This window comes from Coffea arabica, chromosome 10e, assembly GCF_036785885.1.
Source record: "Coffea arabica cultivar ET-39 chromosome 10e, Coffea Arabica ET-39 HiFi, whole genome shotgun sequence".
Classification (NCBI taxonomy): domain Eukaryota; kingdom Viridiplantae; phylum Streptophyta; class Magnoliopsida; order Gentianales; family Rubiaceae; genus Coffea; species Coffea arabica.
The window spans coordinates 29189792-29212468 of record NC_092328.1 but is presented as its reverse complement, the minus strand read 5'-3'; the positions used below and the strand labels follow the sequence as shown (position 1 = coordinate 29212468).

The 22677-nt window shown below is 35.5% G+C and overlaps 1 non-coding gene across 1 annotated transcript; it reads left to right on the top strand.

Annotated features, from left to right (window-relative positions):
• The first annotated feature begins 22368 nt into the window (after positions 1–22368).
• Positions 22369–22475, top strand: LOC113713122 (small nucleolar RNA R71). Its single transcript, XR_003453452.1, has one exon. It is a non-coding gene; the product is annotated as a small nucleolar RNA R71 (small nucleolar RNA).
• The last annotated feature ends 202 nt before the right edge of the window (positions 22476–22677 follow it).

Below are 22677 nucleotides of genomic sequence, written 5' to 3'. Positions count from 1 at the left end.
CTATTTATCCTTTTACCATTTATTACATAAACCCAAAAATTGACTAAAAATCTTCCATTTCTTCCAAGCTTGTGGCCGAACCTCTCTTGACAAGAAGAAGAAAAAAAAAACTCTCCAAGTTCTTGATTTCATCTTGTTCCAAATCATCAAAACAACTACTTAGTCTTACTTTTGTTCCATAAAACCTCTTCACTTAGTGATTTTGAGGTGATTGGTGAAGTTATTTGGAAGGTTGAGGTGACCCATAGCTCTCTCTCTCTCTTGTTTTAAAGGTAAGTCATGAAGAACCACCCTCCTCCCTTATTTGATGCTTAAATCATGCTTAGTGGTTGTATAAGATGCAAATTTATGGGTTATATCTTGAGTTGTGGTTGAATTGATGAACTTTTATTATTTTTGGGGATTTTTCTGTTTTAATATGAACATGATTGTGTGGCTATATATGATTATTGGAAATGGTTTATAAGGCATCTAGAAGGTGGAAAAAGTGGACAATTGCAATCAATTTCTGTTTTGGAAGAAATTCTGGAAATTAGGGTTCTTGGTTCTTCATTCTGTCCGAAATTTTTGGTCCAAGATAGAGGCCGAATTGGCCCTGTCTTAAAACATAAAAGTTGTAGGGAATGACATTTTAGAGGTGTCTAAAAAATTTCAGGTCAATCGGAATAGCGTAGAGTGAGAAAAGTCGAAATTACTATTGCTGTTCTGGTTTTACCCGAAATTGGGATTTGCGACTGTAATTGGTTGTTTTGGCTGGAATTTCTTCCGAATTGGTTGTTGAGGCCTTCTGATGAAAGTTATCCCTGTTTCTTAGCTTTCAGCTGGTTTTGGAATTTCTGGATTTGGACTTGTATAGCCTGAGTTATGATGTTTCCGCTAGAATGCGTTTTGGTGAATCTGTTTTACGTTGTTGATGAAGTATCTTGCATTTTTGACCTGTTTGCACTCAAAAATGGGTTGAGTGACCTTCTGTGAAGTTGTAGCCCTGTCTTTTAGCTTCGAAATGGTGGGTCTTGTACCCTCATCCGATAATCGTAGTGCATTTGGTGCTATTACCGCAAAGTAAAGTCAAAACCTGTTTTTTTTTCAGGGCCAAAGTTAATTGCATGTTCGAATTTTCTGGTTTCTTTAATGTTTGTATATGTTTATGGAACCCTATTGGGGTCATATTTGGCATTGGTTTATGACTCTTTATCGAGTCTCCTTGTAGTTGTTTGCATGTTTTAGGAATTGTTTTCATTCCGGTCATTTCCTAGCTAACTTTTGTACTTGTACTACTTTGAGCCTAGTGAACGGCTTTTGGGAAATGAGATGAATTTGGTGTGAGATGTTGAGACTGATTTGAGGAATTAATGAAGCCATGATGGCTGGAAAATAGGTAAACACAAGGGATATGCTGCCGAAATTTTACTTAAAGGCTAGTTGGATTTACTTGTGATTTGAGCGAAAGGCTTTTGGGTTGTTTGCGCTTAGGTCTTCATGTTACCTTTTCGTTTCCAAGAAAATCATGTTTTCCACCCCTGCATTACTATTTATTTGGCAAGGCGTACGACGTGTAGTCGAGTCTCACTTGTGCATTCCGTTCACTCGATTTTGGATATGAAACCTTCAATTAGTTTATTTTGATTATTTTAGGCTTTCTTGGCGATTAAAGCCAATCCGAAGTGAAAACTTTTGAGGTATCTGTACTTGAACCGGTGAGTGTACCACTTCCCTCCATTGCTGTTTAACTTGATTTCTGCTCTGCAATCTGTTTAATTTGTTTGAGACGAGGGTGTACTTTATCGCACTCGTTCTCTTGTCTGTTCATATGCCAATTTTGGTGTCAATCTGAATCTGTATCTGTATCTGATATCTGTATCTGTATCTGTATCTGTATCTGTGACCTATGAGCTCAAATCCTGTGGCTAAGTTATTCGAGTCGGGCCGGCAAGGGCCTGGACGATTAGATAACGAACCACGGTAGTCTGTTTTGGGATCTTTGGGTATTGAGACCCTTGATTCCGGTATACTCGAGTATTACCATTTATGTTCGTTTGCGGTGAGCGGGCCCGGTAAAGGGGTGTTTGGTGAACGGGATTCGGTGTAAAGTGGGGTCTACGGACGTTGGTTCTATATACGTTGACGGAGAGTCAACCGGCTTGGATCAAGTACTGCGCTGGAAAGCTGGCTCCTGAGAGCCACCTGTATCCTTCCTATGTGAATCATTAGTTACTTTACTTTACATCTGGCATGTGTATCTGATTTGTTAAGTGTGAAATGCCATGATTTTTCTGCTATATGTTTGGTACCTCATTGAGCGCAAGCTCACCCCTTTCTGCTCCTTTTTGTTTTCCTTACAGGAAAATAAATCCTTTTGGACTGGATTTGACAAATGGCTACCAAATTGAGCTAGTTGAACATATCTTTTGTATAGCTCATGTATTAAAATCCTAAATGTACTTTTGGGAACTGTTTTCCTTTTGATTTGGCAAACCAGACATGTATCCACTTTTGAATACTTTTGTATGCCACTTTGGCTTGTAAATGCTAAGTTTCAAGATGGGAATGTTTGCTTGGTATTTGGTTGGGTTCTGACAGGTCGGTTACTATTCATAGCCGACTTCGATTTTATTATTATTTTTTGTAATTTTAACATTTTGATTTGTTTACCCGCGTTGGTAAGTTTCGGGATGTATTAATTCGTTCTATACCGAACCGTTAGTCCTGGCGAGAGCTGGGCAGGCGGTCCGCCGAACCCTTTGGTTCGCCTTAGGGTAAGGTGGGGCTGTCACAGAATGTACAGTTGTAGGTACGAGGCAAGTAACAAATTGACCCATCCTCATAGTGTATTTTACCTCTCCAATAAAGAGACACTCGCAGAGGTCTTTTTATAGACATATGTGTGAAAAGAATCCCTATTTTAGAATAAAATAAATTAGCTCATGTATTACAAGACTATCTAACAAATAACAATCCCTACTTTTTTATACTGTTTAAATTGTGATACAAATGATATATATTTATCATTTTACATGTGCGTTTAAGGTGAAAATTAGTAAACGAATGATGTAGTCAGCATATCTAAAACTTTTTACCTTTTCCCAAAACATTTATGATTTTTTCCGGAAACACTAACCACGAAGAAAATGCGACAAATAATACGCGACCATGAGATTGTGTATTGTGTGGTCGCGTATTTTTATTTGTGTGTGAATTTTCATGTGTGCTTGTGTCACCCACTGAATTTTCCAAACACATAATTATGTGGTCCAAATTTACCACTTAATTACCCAGGAAAAATGCAACAAAATAGCACGACCCACATGATTTTTACATCCAAATTTCACACCAAATCTAAACTTTGCATCACATTCAAGTTTTAACTAAATAGAAAATGCATAAGATGTAGACTTTTCAACAGAAACTCATACCTTTTAAACTATTTCTGATGGGTTCGGAACAAATATTGGAAGCTCCGAAATCTAACTTGAAGCTCTACAATGGCGGCCTCCAATTCCAACGAGATAGATGCGCCTCTATGGATTTTGGTCTACCGATCTTGCAATGAGGGATTTGTTCAGATGAACCACCTCGTTCCTGCAGATCTTGCTTGTTCCGATACACCTTTTTTGGATATGTTCCCCCAATTTCAAAGAAAATATGTGTTGGTAAACTAAATAATATAGGTATAGAAAACATACAAGTACAAAATAAAAAAACGTTCCACAAAGGGGGTTACCTTGGTCAATAGTCTTCAACACCACTTGATAATACAGATAATATAGCCAATTCAACAAAATGAAGGACTAATCGTGCAACAATGATTGTGAGACAAGTATATGCAAATCATCAGCTCATCAACTCATTAAAAAAAAAGAAAAAAAATCAAATTATCCGAGGGTTTGTCTTGGAAACCTCCCTTGAGGGTTTGTCTAATATCACTTAACATTGTTGAAATGCTAAAAATATCACTAACTTCCCTTACAATTATATATTTTGTAACAAACTCACCCCTAAATTATAAAAACATTCTTAAAATAATCATTTAAAGAGAGAGATGTATTTGCTCCAAGAGAGATGTTAGCATTCAACAATTATTAGATTAACCATTTTTTGTAGGTTTAGTTTTATTATCTTCTTCTTTTTTGCATATATAATGGTTAGAATGATGAGGATAATTTAATCAGAGGTTAATGTAGGAAGACTAAAAATCGAGGAAAGGGGTGTTTAGGGAATTAATAATAATTAGAATTGTCAAATCTTATGTAGTTTATTTTTTTCCAATGTTTTTAGCAACAAGTTTTTTTTTTTCCAAATAGCGATAGTAAATATAGGATTGGTATAAAAGACAAAAGGAGTGGAGCGGGAATATTAAGCATTTTCACTTCAAACCTTGCCTTTACCTCCATAAATGTTAGCTTTAGTAAGGGGTGTTTAATATAAAGTTCGTATACAGGGTTTAAAAATTTGGAAGGATAAGGGTGCTTAAATTCAAGTATAATTGTTTGAGTAGTTGTTGTCATTATGGACTTAGATTTTTTTTCCCAACATGTTATTTGCCCAAAACATTGTTACACCATTAAGGATAACTTAATAACAAGTTGGCATGAAATGCAAAAATGAAAAATGAAAAGGATTGACAAAGAATTAATGGATAAATTTGAAAGTGTGTAAACAAATTGTTTTTATTTTATTTTTTTTGTAAGTGCGTAAACAAATTCTTACTCCATTTATTTTCCAAAGTAAAGACAGCAACAGGGGAAGAAATGAAAAGGATAGAAAAAGACTGTTGAATGTTGAAAAGTATCCCAGGTTTTAACTTATAGGAAAAGGATAGAAAAAACAGGAAGCCTTAGAAAAGCAAGCTACTTATGTCACATTTTTATATATCTTCAAATTTGCTTTAATTAGTTGGCTTTGGTCCAGTAGACTCTTCAACACAACTTGATAATAGAAATAATATAGCCAATTTCACACAAAAGAACAATTAACAAATCAACCACGATTATTTGACTGAAGTACATACAGATATGACATTTTTTTTATTTCTGTCATACCTGTGAACTCACTAAAAGAAAAAGTGAAAACCAAATTACCTTAGTATATTTAAGAGTTAATAACATTTTTGCTTCCCTGAGGTAGGGTCTGTGATCACACTCTATTACTCAAAATTAGGCGTGTTCTTGGGGTATCATCGGTAAATCAATAGAAGAAGTAAGGGCTGCTTCGTTATTATTGGAATTCTCTGCAGAGTTTTTGTGAGGTTGCAGTTCCTGTTATAATTGTTGATTTTAAAGAATGTTGAGTTTATTGCATTCGGTTTCTCCCTTGCACTACCAATTTGGCCCTCTGACATAAAGATAAGAAAATGTGACCACCACTAAAGCTATATTCAAATGAAAGCGGGATGCCTTTTACGCAATCAAAGATACTAATGCATCATGGTAAATAAAAAATCACCTTAGGAATTCTCTCTCTTAATTAACCAATCAAAGCTTAACTGGACTAATTACATTTTCTCTCCTCAAATGAAATGTACTGACTATACTCCCCGGTGCTGTGCATGGGTTGAAACTTGGTAGTTTCTAGGAAAACGGCTTTCCAAACAAAGGCCTTTTGGGTATTATTATGTTGGTTCACCACTGCGGTCTAAATTCAAATCTGATATAACTTTTAATGCTCCTATTACAAATTATCATGCTCTTAGTACAAGTTATTAATGCATTAGAGGGGGTTACTAAATAACATAGGTATAGAAAACATACATATAGAAAATAAAAAAAGTTCCACAAAGGGGGTTACTTTGGTGTCCTATTCCGACAAGGGAGGTGTTCGCATTCTATAAATGTGATCCGTGCTAAGTTCGCATTTCTCATATGCGAGTCTAACAGTTTATGCTCTTTACCAATTCCTTCACACATATTAACAACTTAAGAGTTTATATTTATCTCATTATTTGTTCATCCTTTGTAAAACTAATGGTCCTTTCTCTTGATGCCAAGGAGTAAATCATGATGATTTCCTTTTGTTATTTTTATCTTTGTTTCAATAATTCTATAAAATGCAGATGTAAAAACAAAAACAACCAACCATAATGTTTTCACAAAAATAAAATAACAAACAAAAAAAGGAAAGGTGAGACCTCACATTCACATTTTTTGTTTTTTAAAAAGAATTGTACATGAGTTGTTCTCTTAACAAAATGGAGTTTGTTTTAAGAACAATAAAGTTAAAAAAATAATATCCTCCATGAAGAAAAATTTGAATGCTAAAATTTCTTATATGAAAGCTTGGTATGATAGAAGAAGAGCTATTGAGCTTGTTTATGGCATTTCGGGTACCAATTTTGTTGAATTACTCAAGTATGTGGAAGCATTTGTCCAATTAAGTAATATTAGTCTATACTTAAAACACCCTTGTTGCAGAAATTTTTTTAAATTCGTCATCAAATTTGAAATTTCTCAAACACAACTTACACATCAATATAAATAATTACAAAAATATTAATAGAAGATTCTGAAATTTATAAAATTTATAAGAGGTTCATCCTCATAAAATTTATAATTACTGGTATCTTACAATTGGAAGCAACATAAAATATCTCAGGGTCAATACCAGAATGATTTGAAGGGCCTGATATTTGACAACCAGGCCCCGGACATGCCCGTGCAGGATCCATTATGCAAAAATCCACTAACAAATCATATTGCCAACATGGAATTATTTTGGTGATCAGTTCTGTATAATTTCTCAGGTCAACTTCATAGACTCAAAGGCCTGACTTCATTGATGTTTAATGAATTGAAGACTAAATGCAGATTTACAAGAAGACACCATCATAGAAGACTAAGCATGGCAAGCAAATAAGAGACCAACCGAAACAACAACAATGTCCAATAAATTGCCAAATCAGAAAAGCCACTTCAATTCAGAATACAAAAAATCCCAAAAAAAATTTAAACTCAGAAAAAAAAATTTAATACATACCTCTTATGCTATTTCTGAGCAAAGAGCAGATGAAGAAAGCCAGATGCCAAGAGAAAATAAAATGTGCAGTGCAAATGGGACTCAAAAGTGAGGGGGTATCCTGTTGAGGTTGTAAAAATGGCAAATTGGGAGGAGGGAGAGAGGGGGCAGCTAGCTAGCAGAGATGGGTTCCCAAAGGGGAAGCTCTGCAATGGGCGAGAGCTTCCGATGCTTCCGATGAGAGTTTCGGACAAGAAAGTGCCGCCGCCAGATTTCGCTTGAGGAGAAATGCTGCAGCTCTACAAAATAGAAGAGCTTCCGACGAGAAGGCCGAGAGATTCCGACGACAAAGCTGTGACCAAGATTTCCGATGAGAAAGCGGCGACCAAGAGGAGAGAGTGAGGAGTGAGCTGGACGGAGAGAGTGAAGGGAGAGTGAGATAGACTTGAATGCTGAAATTGGGAACTTTGTTTGTTTTCAGATTGAGTACCTCGCATTCAAGAAATGCGAGGTATCTCCAAATGCGAGCTTGTTTTTTTTTTTTTTTTTTTCTGGAAACACTTACCTCGCATTTGTGAAATGCGAGGTATCTGAACTCGCATTTCACAAATGCGAAGATCACATTTGTGGAACCAACTTCACAAATTACCCCCTTTGTAGAATAACTTTTTTTTTTTCATCACAATTTAAGAATTTTCTCGAATTGACTGCAGAGGATAGAAATCATTTCACCTTAAATGCAAAAGTTATGAATGTGTTATATAGTGCTTTACACTCAAATGAATCTATTAGAGTCAAAGGGTAAAAGGGTAAACTTGAAGATCAATTCAAACAAGTTTCTTCAAATTGATGAAATACAACCAATCATGTGTACAAAGGAAGGCTCACTTCCTCCTTGCCCCAAACTCCACTCGGTCAAGTTATAAAGTTTTACTATCTTTCAGGACAACCCTCATAGAACTTCACTATTGAATTATTCACTCATAAATGAAAAGCTTACAATGAATTTCACACCACCAAGACTACAAATCTTCCTTGGAGGGTGTTTTCTCACTAAAACTATTCTATATCTTTTGTATCTTCAGTGTGCAAAAGTTATTTGAAATTTCTGACCATGCTCTATTTATATGAAACTAAGAGAGTGATTCATTAATACTTCCAACGGATAGAAGACAATTGAACAGTTAACTAGCCATTGGGAGTATCGGACGTGTGGTACAACTGATACTTGCGTCCGATAGCAGACAGGTTGGGAGTATCGGACGTCCGGTACACCTGATGCTTGCGGCCGACAGCAGACAGTGAGTTTGAGAAATCATCTTAATTCTTTCGGACGTCCGGTACCTCTAATGTTTTGCGTCTGAAGTGCTGTATTGTCTATCGGACGTCCGATGTTATCTTCTCGAGCGTCCGACAACTTTCAACTTCCTTTATCACTTTCAAATGCTCTTGTTCTTTGAATCAGATTTGCTTCATAACTGAAAGTATTTCTTGAAGAGATATTAGTATAATCCGTTGTTTTGTAAACATCAAAAGTTAGGGACAAAGGTCAACATTCTCTCCCTTTTTGATGATGACAAAATAATGAATGGAAGAAAGAAAAAGATTGAGCAAAAGCTCCCCCTCACTTATTGCAACAAAAAATTTAAGTGCCAAATTTATAGTCTCAGAATAACTCCCCCTTTCACATAACATCCATTTCTCCCCCTTTTTGTCATCATAAGATAAGAGTAAAATCCAACAACCATAATATATAATGTAGTTATCATAACAGAGAATCCAAAATACCAATCAAAAACAGAGAAATGATACCAGAATTCAGCAATCATCAACATACCAACATCAATCATTTGCCAAAAATAGAGAATTAATATTAAAAGAAGTACCAAACAAAGAAATATCAATCAAAATACATTAGCAATTCAACTAGAAACCATCAATGTTAACCAAGATCCATTAGTATAGAGTATTTGAAACATCAAAAGAGAAAATACAAAAGATGCATCTTAATATGAAGTGCAAATGATCTTAAAGTGCTAAAGTGTAATCACAAAAATTTGAAAAGTCACAACATTTAAATTTTGAATAATTGACACTTCTAATTTTAACAATATTTAAACCAATTAGATTTTGAACTTTTACAAATGGAAAAATGAAATTTTTTGAATGTATCATCTTTGTGATCAAGAAAAATCACCCAAGTGTATCTAGAATAATCATCAATAATGACTAAACAATATCTCTTACCACCTAAACTAGCAATTTGTGTAGGACTAAACAAATCAAGATATAAAAGTTCCAATGGTCTTGAGGTAGAAACACGTCATCTCCAAATGTCACTATGCCACTAAACTTTGATTTGAATTTGATGAATTGTGATGGATCACCGGTCATGTGTCCTGAACATTCACTGTCTATGAATCACTTTGATTCTTTAATAATGTTCACCATGTTCACCTACTCAAGAGTTCAAGAACTAATATATGGTACCCATTAATTTTTGGATTCTTGAGAGTTAGCATCATGTCTAACTATCCACATGCATTTCATGCCTCTTCTCATGTTCTTTCTCACATAACAATTGCTTTTTATGTGACCTTTTTTGCAACAAAAATTACACATAACTAACGAGTTATTTGCATAAACAGGTTTGATAAATCTTACTTGTCTTCTTTTATAAATATCAAAATCATTTGCACCCAAATTTATCTTCTTCTCATAAGTGCCAAGATGAGACTTTGTTTCATTTCCTTGAAAGTAGTTTTGTTTCTTATATTGGAGAAATTCATTTAGATTATCCATTCTTCTTTTCAGATCACCTTGTTCCTCTTTGAACATTTCACAAATTCTTATTTTTCTATCAAACTTATTTTGTAAATCAATCTCATTCTTTTTCAAGAAATCATTTTCAGTTTTCAGCTTCTTGTTTTCTTGAAAAAAGTATGCATTATCTTGAAGAAGAAAACTAATTTTCTGTTTTAATTCCTTGTTTCTAACATAAGATTCTTTCAAACTATCATGCAATTTTTCAATGAAAGATTCAAGATCATCATCATTTTCAAATTGAGGGTTACAAGTTATTACCTCATTATCTCCAATGGCCATAAAAGTCAATTGATCAGATTCTTCTTCCTTTTCAATTTCACCATCAGAGTTGCACTCATTCTATGTGAATTAGAAGTTATTGAATCTTAATTTTATTCCTTCTTTCTTATTCTTCATTGGACACTCACTCATATAGTGTCCAAATTGGCCGCATTTATAGCATTTGTTACCTTGTTTTTTGTTAGCCTCTAACTTTCCATTGTTTCTTGCATTGTTGAATTGATTGGGATTCGGATTGCTAGGTCCTCCTTTTCTGAATCTCCTTTTGTTAAGGATTCTCTTGAAACTTTTAATGATAAGAATTAGATCATTGTCATCCACATCCATATCTTTTTCATCCAAGGAAATGGAGTCATCTTCATCTTGAGATGCTTTTAGAGTAATGCTTCTTTTTACCTTTGTATCTTCTTCTTTTTATACCTTAGTCTTAAGTTTCAACTCATAAGAGGTTAGAAAATTAATAAGAGATCCAATAGGCATAGAATTCAAATCTTTAATCTCTTCAATAGCAGTCATCTTACTCTCCCAATTCTTGGACAAAGCATTCAAGATTTTTTTATTTTTCTCTCTTAAGGAGTATTCTTTTTCTAACACCTCTAAATCCTTAATAAGATTATTGAATATACAATACATTTTATCAATATTTTCATGAGATTTCATTTTAAACGACCATACTTAGTAACCAAGATAGATTTCTTTTGTTCTCTAACATTTTCACTACCTTCATGAATTTCTCTCAGTTATCCCAAATTTCCTTAGCTGACTTACAATCTTTGACTCTAATAGATTCATTTGAATCTAAAGTACTATATAACACATTCATAACTTTTGCATTTAAAGTAAAATGATTTCTATCCTCTGCAGTCAATTCATTTCTTATTTTTGGTCTAGATCTATGAGTGTTTTCATTTACTATACAGGCATCATATGGATATTCATTAACAATAAACCACAATTCAATATCAATCGATTGCAAAAAGATAATCATTCTTTCTTTCCAACTCACATAATTTGATCCATTAAACATTGGAGGTCTAATCACAAATTGTCCTTAAAAAAAAATGACATTGTTGGTTGTCATCTTTACTCCTAATCCACTTGAGTTTAATCTCAAGGAGACCAAATTCTGATACCAATTATAAGGATCGAAAACAACCTAAGAGGGGGGATGAATTAGGTCTATTTAAAAGCTAATCAAATTATGGGCACTTTTTTATCAATATGAAATTTACCCTATTTTCTAAGTGATCACACAATAAATCAATCAATGAATGAACAATATCACTTGAGAGAAGTAAACGAGATAAGCAATTTAAATATCACAGTATAACAATAAGTAAATGAGAAGAAAGGAATTGCAAACCAATTGACTACCAAGCTCCTCTTGAACTTGAAGATCAATTCAAACAAGTTTCTTCAAATTGATGAAATACAATCAATCTTGTGTACAAAGGAAGGCTCACTTCCTCCTTACCCCAAACTCCACTCGGTCAAGTTAGAAAATTTTACTATCCCTCAGGACAACCCTCACAGACCTACACTATTGAAATATTCACTCATAAATGAAAAGTTTACAATGAATTTCATACCACCAAGACTACAAATCTTCCTTGGAGAGTGTTTTCTCACTAAAACTACTCTATATCTTTTGTATTTTCAGTGTGCAAAAGTTATTTGAAATTTCTAACCATACTGTATTTATAAGAAACCAAGAAAGTGCTTCATTAATGCTTCCAACGGATAGAAAGTAGTTGACCAGTCAACTAGCCGTTGGGAATATTGGACGTGCGGTACACCTGATACTTGCATCCGATAGCAGACAGGTTGGGAGTATCGAACGTCCGATACAGCTGATGCTTGCGTCCGACAGTAGACAGTGAGTTTGAGAAATCATCTTAATTATTTCGGACGTCCGGTACCTCTAATACTTTGCGTCCGAAGTGCTGTATTGTTTATCGGACGTCCGATGTTATCTTCTCGAGCGTTCGACAACTTTCAACTTCCTTTATCACTTTCAAGTGCTCTTATTCTTTGAATCAGATTTACTTCATAACTGAAAGTATTTCTTGAAGAGATATTAGTATCATCCATTATTTTGTAAACATCAAAAGCTAGGGACCAAGGTCAACATTCTCCCCCTTTTTGATGATGACAAAACAATGAATGGAAGAAAGAAAAAGATTGAGCAAAAGCTCCCTCTCACTTATTGCAACAAAAATTTTAAGTGCCAAACTTATAGTCTCAGAATAACTTCCTCTTTCACATAGCATCCATTTCTCTCCCTTTTTGTCATCATAAGATAAGAGTAAAATCCAGCAACCATAATGTATAATGTAGTTGTCATAACAGAGAATCCAAAATACCAATCAAAAATAGAGAAATGATACCAGAATTCAGCAATCACCAATATACCAACATCAATCATCAGCCAAAAACAGAGAATTAATACCAAAAGAAGTACCGAACAAAGAAATATCAACCAAAATACATTAGCAATTCAACTAGAAACCATCAATGTTAACCAAAATCTATTAGTACAGAGTACTTGAAAAATCAAAAGAGAAAATACAAAAGATGCATCTTAATATGAAGTGCAAATGATCCTAAAGTGCCTAAAGTGTAATCACAAAATTTTGAAAAGTCACAACATTTAAATTTCGAACAATTGACACTTCTAATTTTTTGAACTTTTACAAATAGGGAAACGAAATTTTTTGATAGTATAATCTTTGTGAGCAAGAAAAATCACCCAATTGTATCTAGAATAATCATCAATAATGACTATGTGAGGACCCATAATTCTATTATTTCAAAATATTGTTAAATTGGTCATTTTAAAAATATTTCGTACTCGAGTTACCCAAAAAAAAAAAAACTAAAGTACATGAATTTCTCGAAAATAAATTTTACCGATTGGTTCTTTACGCGCATATTATTTTAATGCCCAAATTTATTCAAGATGAATTGCTTATCATGATTTTTTTATTGTTATATATATATACTTGGATAATCATATTTTAGAGTTTTAGAATCGAATAAGTTGAATTTCCAAGTTCAAACAAGAAAACCCTTAAGTTTGACCTTTATATCCGCGCGTGCCTAAAAGGCCCCGACAGGCACATTAATTTGATTAATTGGAAATTTTAAGAACATGATATTAGACTACTAGTAACGTACTATTAATGTACTAGGGAAATTACCTCAGAGGTTTAGTGCACAAAAGTTGCAAACGAGCGCGAAAATTGGATACGCGAAGACCCTAAACGGACCTAGCATGAGTTGACACTTAGACTTAACCATTAAGTCACCAATTCTCTCCACTTTCATTACAAAATCTAATTTCACTCTCTCGCCTCTCTTCACTCTCTCTGTTTGGCCAAAAATAGGAAGAAGAAAAGGGAAGAAAAATCTAGCCAAAATCCTTACAAAATTACTTCAATCCACTTCCAAATTTCATCATCCATTAGAGGGCTTTGATCCTAGCTTGGAAGAGGGGGCTGTTCATCGGTTTTCTTGGAGGAATTTCGGTCAAGATTTCTGCCCTAAAGCTGTCCAACTAAATTCTTGAGGTAACTCACTCACCCACACTTCAATCTTGCAAAATTATAGCTCAAATGGAGCAAAGGTAGCATGGGTTTGCAACCTATGGTAGAATTTGGGTTGATTGGTTGAGTAATTATGTTCTTGCAATTCCATGACATGCTCGTGGGTTTGAGGATGTTTATTGGTGGCTGATGTGATGAATTAACATGTTGTGATTGCTGATATTGTGATATGTTGCATGTATATAGAATGATTGATGGAATGAAGTTGGAAGAAAGTTAGAAATTTGGAAAAGGTACTGTCTGAAATTTCTGACTTGCTGCCCGACTTTCTTGTTTGCTGCTGCCCTGTAATTTCGAAAATTTTCTGGTGTTAATTGAGCTTCCAAATTGGTGTAGATATGTTGTGCTATGTGTATTGTGGTTGTCTACCAAAAATCAACCCGAATGGTTGGTTAAATTTTGAGTTACAAGTAAAGAAGCAAAACTGGAACAAGCTCCAGAATTTTCTGACCAGCAACATTTGTGTAGCTATAACGTTTTGCTCGTTGATCGAAATTGAGTGCCGTTTGCGCATTTGAAAGTAGACTCTTAGAGCTTTAAAACGGTACCAAGCTCATTTTCTAGTTCGTCCCGAGCGATTCGTGGCGAGTTTTGAAAGTTGGCTGTCTGTTTATTACTGTTCATCCGAGACTGTCCTGAAAATCCATTTTATTGCTTGATTTTGAACCGCTTATGTCTGGATTTTGGAAATGATTTCTTCTACATAAATATATCCTTGTGAACCTAGTTTCTAACATCACCAACCGTTTTCAATATCACTGAGAATCGAGAAAGATACTGTAGACACCAAATTTTTAACTTATTTATTTTATTTATTTATTGATAATTATTATTAATCCCATGATTTTTGTTTTATGCATTTTTTAGCATTTTCGTAGCGTTTTAGATTATTATTATTATTATTATTTATTATTTTTTGCTCATTTAGTCGTTTAGTTTTATTTTAAGACTTTCTAGTATTAGGATTTATCGAAAAAAAGAAGAGAGAAAATTGTTCAAAAAAATATGTTTATTTTCTTTTAAATTCAATTTTGTAGCATTTCATTTATCTTGTTAAAATTATTTCATTACGTGTTAAAAAGGAAAAAAAGAGAAAAAGGAAAGCTCGTGGACCTTGAGAAGCACACGATCCAAACCTTTCCTCTTCATTTTCATTTGTAAAATGCAGATACAAGAAATTTCCAGCTCCTTTTCCACGGGGTTTCATTTTTTATGCTCCGTTTGATCAGTCCACTTGGCTTTCATCCCTATCCTAAGAGCATCATAGGACAACAAACCATCCAAGGGTTTATAAAGCAGGAGAAAGATATCAAGTGGGGGGAACCATCGGATGCTAGGGCTAAAAATCTTTGGGCTATAAAGAGGGGGGTGACGACTGACGGCTAGAGAAAAACTAAAAAGAGAGAGGGAGAGCTACGGGGGGAGAATCAGAAAAGGGCCGAGGGTAAGGAGGAGGAGAGTGAACAGCAAGGGAGAAACCGAGAGTGTGAGGTAGAGAGTAGGGGCGACGGCGGAGAGGACAGAAATAGAGAAAGGCTTTCGGCCAAGAGAAAGGTGACGACTGAGGGTTGAGGGAAGTGAGAGAACCCGAGAGCTGGAGTTGCGGTGGAGATTAAGAAAACTAGAGAGAGCAGAGGGAGGTTTTGGACGGCTGAACGGAAGGAGAGGGTGACAGCCGAGAGAAAGGAACCAAGCAGAAAATAAAGGAAAAAGCTGAGGACGGCTAGGGTTCTTGGCAAGAAGGCTTCGGCAGTAGAAAGATCGAAAAAAAGAACAAAAACTGGAGGGAAGCAGAAAATAGAAGGGGTGACGGCTGAAGGATAGAGAGTAAGAGACAAGGAGAGAGGAAGGACTAGGGAGGATTCCAGTAGCGGCTAGGGTGGAAAGAGAGCTTTGGAAAAGGAGGAGCTTTGTGTGGACAGAGGGCTTCGTCTGGGGAGGAGCTTGACCGAAAAAGAAGAAAACTGGAGAGCTTGGGGGGCAGTAGAAAGTCAAGGGAGGATCGAATGAAGTGAAAGGAGGAAGCTTCGGGAAGTGGCGGGGAAGAGAAAAATTATAGGATTTTTTTTTCAGCTGAAAGTTAAGCCGGGTTGATTAATCTGCTCTGTTCGTGACCTTACTTCGACAAATCCCGACCTCCATCTGGGGAAGTTTCTCTTGCTGCACCATCTACAATCAGCAGCGAAACAATTGGTATTCGGGAAATATTTGGAGAAGACCACTGCAACGTCTTCAAATCGGGGTCTGAAACTTGCTGCCTTCACTGGACTTGAGGAACGGCGAATGAACGGCGAACAAAGGTTTCTGCTCTGTGTCCGACACTCCAAGCGTGAGTCCCTCAGTCTCCTCACGATTGACTCAGTCTCCAACTACTTGCAGGTAATGAACACCTTTTAAGTTTTGATTAATCCAATACTTTGTATGAGATTTTGCTGAGTTATCACATGAGTTTGCGTATGGGTTCGCTAGCTGTTTTTTTTTTTTGTGAGCTCTGTTTTTCTAAAAATTTTGACCTGTGATGGTTAGAGCTTACCCACAGAGCTTGAAAATGGCTGATGTTAGATGATTTAGGTGATGTAGTTGGAAAGTTTTGATTTTTTTGATTGTTCCATCGCTGGTTTCATCCGAAGCCAATTGCGTCAGTTTTTACCATTTCTCGCATGATTTCCTTTGTTTGATCTTCAATGGCCGTGTATTCGTAATAAGGTTGTGTTCATCAAGTGTGTCTAAGCTTAAAGGAGTTTGTTGGCTTGATGTGAGGTTGCGTGAGATACTTGCGTGGAGAAGAGCTGCTAATTTGCAGCAGAGCTTGCCGAAAGAAATTGCAGAACTTTGTCATTTACCTTCGGCCTGAATTTCTGGTGTATAAACATAAAGATTTTAGGATAAAAGTGGGAAGAAAGCTTTGTTATCTTGTTGCTTTGATTCCAGTTTTTGGTTCGGTTGAAATTGTTAAGGGATGTTTGAATGAAAGGAAGTTTGCATCTGTTAAAGAAAGCATGCAGAAGTTGCAGAAAGTAGCATGCAGAATGTAGACAAGAAAGCTTTGTTTTCGTAGCTTGCATGCAAAATGCTTCCAAAAATGACATTTTGACCCTCAAGTTTCCCCTTGCTTCACCTTTGCCCAACAAATTGGAAAATATAATCAATTTTGTCCTTCTATTAATGTTAATTTTATTTGATACACTCTAATTTAATTTTGGATGGATTGTTTGTGAATTTTAGGATGAATTTTGCGGTTTAATAAGTCTCGACAAATTCTTAGTTTTGATTTGTATTCTCAGTGAAACTTTGGTCAATTTTGATGCTTAATCATTGTAAATGGGTTTTTCATTCATTTTGTGAAATTCTAATTTTTGGTTTTGATGGGTTTCTGCTTAGGCTATTAGTTTTAATTCATTTTCATTTATGACCTTTAACATTTGCAATGATAACAATTTAACCCCTCAAAGCTTTATAATTCTTTCAATTGGGTCCTTGTCTACTTTAAACCTTTGAATATGGATTGTTTAGTCCATTTGGGTGTTTCGAGTGATTCAATTTCGTGTTATTTTCGTTCCATGTGATTAATTGTTACTTAAAGCGATGCCTTGACCCTTTTATTATTTTGGAGGGTAAATAAGTCATCTCACTTCATTAGGGGCACCAACTCAAGGGAGGTACACCCTATCCCTTATTTCCACTTTATTTGACCCTATGTGTCTATGTGATTTATGTGCCTAATTGTATGCCTTTTGAACGTTTTCATTTTATTTATTTATTTATCCACTTTATTTGTTTTAGTTTTGCATAGTTATTTTTCAATTTCGTTCATTTTAAAGGCACTTGAATGCCAAAGCTGTAATAGTTAGGTTATTATTTATTTTATTTATTTATTTTCATTCCCCCCCTTAGATTGTAGTAGGCTTCCCCCTGAATGTAATAGTTAAGGCCTTAATTGCCTTATGTGTTTTGCATACTTAGGTGCTATGTGTTTAATCGCTTTCTTAGGTTTTGGCATCTAGATATGCATGCTTATGTGTTGTGTGAATTACGTGCTCACATGTCTACTTGCTTTAATTATGCACATTACTTATATATGTGTGTATGATGGATGCAAATGCACGTAATCGTGGCTAGTCTAATGCTGGTCATGGTTGTCCCCTCGAGCTCTTGCAAGTCCAATGCTTGTGAGAGAGCGTAGATGTGGGCTAGTCCAACGCTAGCCCTTAGGAGCCCTTCGCGCGTTAGATCATGATTGTGTGATCATTTCATCTCATGCATATTTTTACCTTTCTAGGGCCTCTTTCACCATATTGCATGACACTTTCCTTATATATATGTAAATCTCGTCCCCCATATTTTCCCCTTATAAGTATATTACTTGCCCCTTTTGTATGAAACATGACATTAGACTTGCATTTCATATAAACATTAGAATTAGGTTAAATCATTTGCTTGATTAGATTAGGGATACCCCTTGGATATGGGATATGGACGAGTTTGGCTTTTCTAGCCTTAGCACGCTCGTATTCCCTCTATTAAAGGGAAAATTGAGTCACGAACATTAGTCTCCCGTACCCGACATGATGCACTCCCTTAAGACATGTATATTTCTATAATTATTTTATCCCTTTTCTTTTTCTTGGAGTCTCATATTTTTGCATTATTCGTGACCTCTCCAAAGAGTCATTATTGGGCATCACAATTAATGTGATTGGCCCCATTCAAGCTTTGAAGAGATATTTTGACCTCCCGATGCCCTCCTAGGTTTAGGGTTTGCATTCATATAGTGCATCCAAATGTGATAAATGCTTTGGTTAAAACAAGAAAATCTTTGATTAAATCGCGCAACTAGCCTTGGCTAGGTTGAGAGGGTGCCTTGGACCTCGTCCTTGCCTTCCCTCTCATCAAATGTGACTCCCGAACACTTTCTCTTATTTTTGTAGACTTAGGAGTCGTTTAAAAGGGTTTTCTATAATTTTACTCAAAAAATTTATTTGTTAGGTGACTTGGTACACCTTAACTCAATACCAAGTGGTGACTCCAATTTTTATTCAAAACCCTTTTAAACTATTATTTTGGGTCGAATCGTCGCATTTTCAAGTCCCATTTAGACCCATGTTTTTTTCTTCATTTCCTTTGTAAATTAAAATTCATTTTTCAAATCCAAAATTCACTTTTTAAACCATTTATTTATTTTTCTTATAAAAAAATGGGGCGCGACAGATACGGCCTAATTAGCGAAGTGCATTAAATCTGGAAAATTCTAGAAAGGCCAACAGTCCAGGAATTTTAGCGAACTTCAACTTTTTATTTCTTGAGGTAGGAACATCGGAATCGAGTTCCATTTTTTCATTTGAAACCTGGATTGGTACTTTACATGCATATCAAATTTCAAAGGCTGGTTTTGATTCTATGATTTTTAGCGAAATTCCAAAATTATTGGAAAAACATGGACTGTTTTGACCTATCTTCAATGAATAGTAAACTTTCTTGGAGAAATTGACTTGTTTCTGATTTGATTCTTGGAAAGTGACCTTCTACAAAGTTGTTATGCTTCGAATGAAGTTTTTGACGGTGTAAAATTTGTCATTTTTAGACTTTCCGAACTTCCGGACTGATATTTTCAAGAATGACTCGAAAAGTGAAAATTTCCAATTTGGACCTAAATGTTCTTTTAAGGGCCTAGGTTACATTTTTAGAACTCTTAGAGCATTTCAAACCTATTTTCATGGTGAACTTGAGTTCACCTATCACTTGAGACCTCATTTGAAAGTCGGTTCCTTATGAACTGAAATACTTTGGAAACTTGAATTTTGGAGTCAAAATTGACTATTTCTTTTCTTTACACGAATACTGTATGGCCTGGAATTTGAGATGCAATGCATTATTGCATACTTTCAAGATCTCAAGAGGACTTCGAGGGAACTCCCGGCGAAGCGTCTTAGAGCTAATTTCTCAAACTTTGACTTTTGATACTTGGTGAGTATCAAGTGCATGTGAAGTGTTTAAATGAAATGATTCTTGTACTTGTTAGTTAATGAGGCTAAGGCGTACTTTATCGCCCTTGTCCTCTCTTTCATGAAATTGCTTGCTTGATAAGTGATATGTGTTACATGTGAATGCAAATGAAAGTGTTTTTCGTGAGCATTGAGCGGCAGAATGTATCATGCCCTTTTAGGGTAGGAGGTACCGCTCCTCCCGTCTCAATGCTATGACCAAATCTTGTCGATTGGAGCTTGGTGAACCTCGGGAAGTGTTATAGCTTGATCCAAATAAGAGGTCTTGCTAGGTATAGTTGTTAAGTGATACCACCTACATGCTTGTTTGGTTACGGATCCAAGAGGGTGTCATGGTGGCTGGAGGTAGTAAGTGGAGTTCTACATGGATAACTATGAAAGTTGACGGAGGGTCAACTACCTGAGCTTGGATCGCACGTGGATTAGCTCCTGAGAGCTCCCGTATCCTTTTATTGTGATCAAATTCCCTACTTGCTTAATGTTTCGCAGTTACTTGTTACTTGAGTTATTGCTTTATATTGTGTCTTTGCTCGCATGCTTGCATGTTTTTCCCTTGGCCTTACTGAGCGTTAGCTCACCCCAATTTGTTTTCCTTAACAGGTTTGGAAGTGGAAGTTCTGAGGCTTAATTAGTGACCCCCAAAAATAATTTTTCCCCACAGGGCTCGAGGCTAAAGAAAGCGCTTGTATTGAGTTATTAGTGTCTGAAGGGATATCTCATATATAATTTGAATTTGATTCACTTGATAAGTATTTGATGTAATTATTTGTGAACTAAGGACTTTTGTTTTATTCGGGGAATGATACCCTTACTTGAGATTTGTAATGTATCTTATCTCGTTCTAAGTTTGAAAAATGTTATTTCATTTATTTTTGAGGTTGTACCCTATGTTATTGGCTATGAGTGTTGTATTTTATTTGAGGACTGTAGTGAGTCCCGGCAAGAGTTAGGCAGGCGGTCCGCCGAGCCCTTTGGTTCGCCTTAGGGGGAGGTGGGGCTGTCACAGACTAAACAATATCTCTTACCACCTAAACTAGCAATTTGTGTAGGACCAAATAAATCAAGATGTAAAAACTCCAATGATCTTGAGGTAGAAACACGTCATCTCCAAATGTCATTATGCCACTAGACTTTGACTTGAATTTGATGAATTGTGATGGTTCACCTGTCATGTGTCTTGAACATTCACTGTCTGTGAACCACTTTGATTCTTTAATAATGTTCACCATGTTCACCAAGATATAGGCATAGAAATATCTTTTTTCATATCAAGAATAATAAAATAAACAAGAAAAGAAAATTTACCAACTTTTACTAGCATATCTTCTATAATTCCCATTAGATAACGCACTAATTGGTTAATCAGTTGTAAAACCACTTGAGTAGGCACCAAATTGGCAAACTTTAATTTTCTAAAAAATGATAGAGGCATTAAATTAATACTAGATCCAGGGTCAAATAGGCATTTATCAATAAAAGATTTTCAAATTGACAAGGTACAGTAAAAATCTCTAGATCTTTTATCTTGATAGGAAGACGATTTTGAACCACCACTCTACACTCTTTGGTAAGTGACACCATTGCAAAGTCCTCCAACTTCTACTCACTAGAAACTATGCACTTCAAAAACTTTGCTTGCATAGGTATATTAGCAAGAACTTCAGAAAAAGGCATGTTCATTTGAAGTTTCTTGAGTATTTCCACAAACTTTTGATATTGCTCGTCAGCTACCCTTTTCTTTTGAGGAAAAGAGATGGGCAACACATAAACTTTCACTTTAGGCGCTTTTATATGTTGATTATCTTCACATTGAGTTTTTTCACCTAAACCATTCTCCATATCTACAGTTCCTTCACTTTCATTAGCAATTCTGCTCCTATCTTGCTTTTCACTTGGTTTAGTTTTGGATTTAATAACAGGATCATCCAATACTTTGCCTGAACAAAGGGTCATAGCCATAGTAGTTTTCTTAGGATTCACTTCAATATTGCTGGGCAATTTTCCTGGGCCTCTCTCAGCTACTGCCTTTGCCAGCTGATCAACTTGCCTCTCAAGATTTTGGATGGATACTTGTTGAGATTGGGCAAGGCTATCGAATTTGTCCATCATTTTGTCCACCTTTTGCATGTATTGCAACATCAACTCTTCAAGGTTAGGCCTTTTCTCTTGAGTAGGTTGGGGAGGATATTGAGAAGTTGGCTGTTAATGTTGGAACCCAGGTGGTCCCATAAGGCTGATTCCTTGATTCTTCCAAGAAAGATTGGGATGGTTTCTCCATCATTCATTATATGTATTGGAAGAAGAATCATTCCTTGGTTGAAATTTTTGTCCACTGTATGCTCCAATGAATTGATGTATTCTACCATGGTGGTAAGTTCTCTATTGTAACAATCAATAGCCAAATGGCCATATATATGGCAATAAGCACACGGTTCCTTAGATTGACTTACCCGATTTAAGAGCAGTTGCATCTAATGATTCAATTCAGCAAACTGTGAACTCAAATTCTGTGGCACATTCACTTCATGCACTCCTACTCTCTTACCCTAAATTGCCTTTTGTTGAGAATTACTAGCCAACAATTCATACAGAACAATTAAATCCTTTGAAGTTGTATCATGAATATATCCTCTGTAGCTATATCCACCATATTCTAGATTGTTAAGGTCAACCCATCATAGAAAAGTTGAATTTGAAATGCTAATGAATATTGGTGGTGAGAGTATTGATAGAGTAGCAACTTGAATCACTCCCATGCTTCATGTATTGGCTCTCCGTTCATATGTTAAAATGTGTAAATCTTATTCCTTAAATCGGTGGTCTTTTGAGATAAGTAGTACTTGATCATAAAGATGTTACATGTATCTTCCTATGTTCTCAAAGATCCTTCAAGTAGATGAAATAACCAAGACTTTGCACGATCATTGACACAATAAGGGAAGCACCTTATTCATAAGTCATCCTCTAAGACTCCACTCAAAGGGAAGGTTTGCACCACTAAATAAAATTTCCTTATG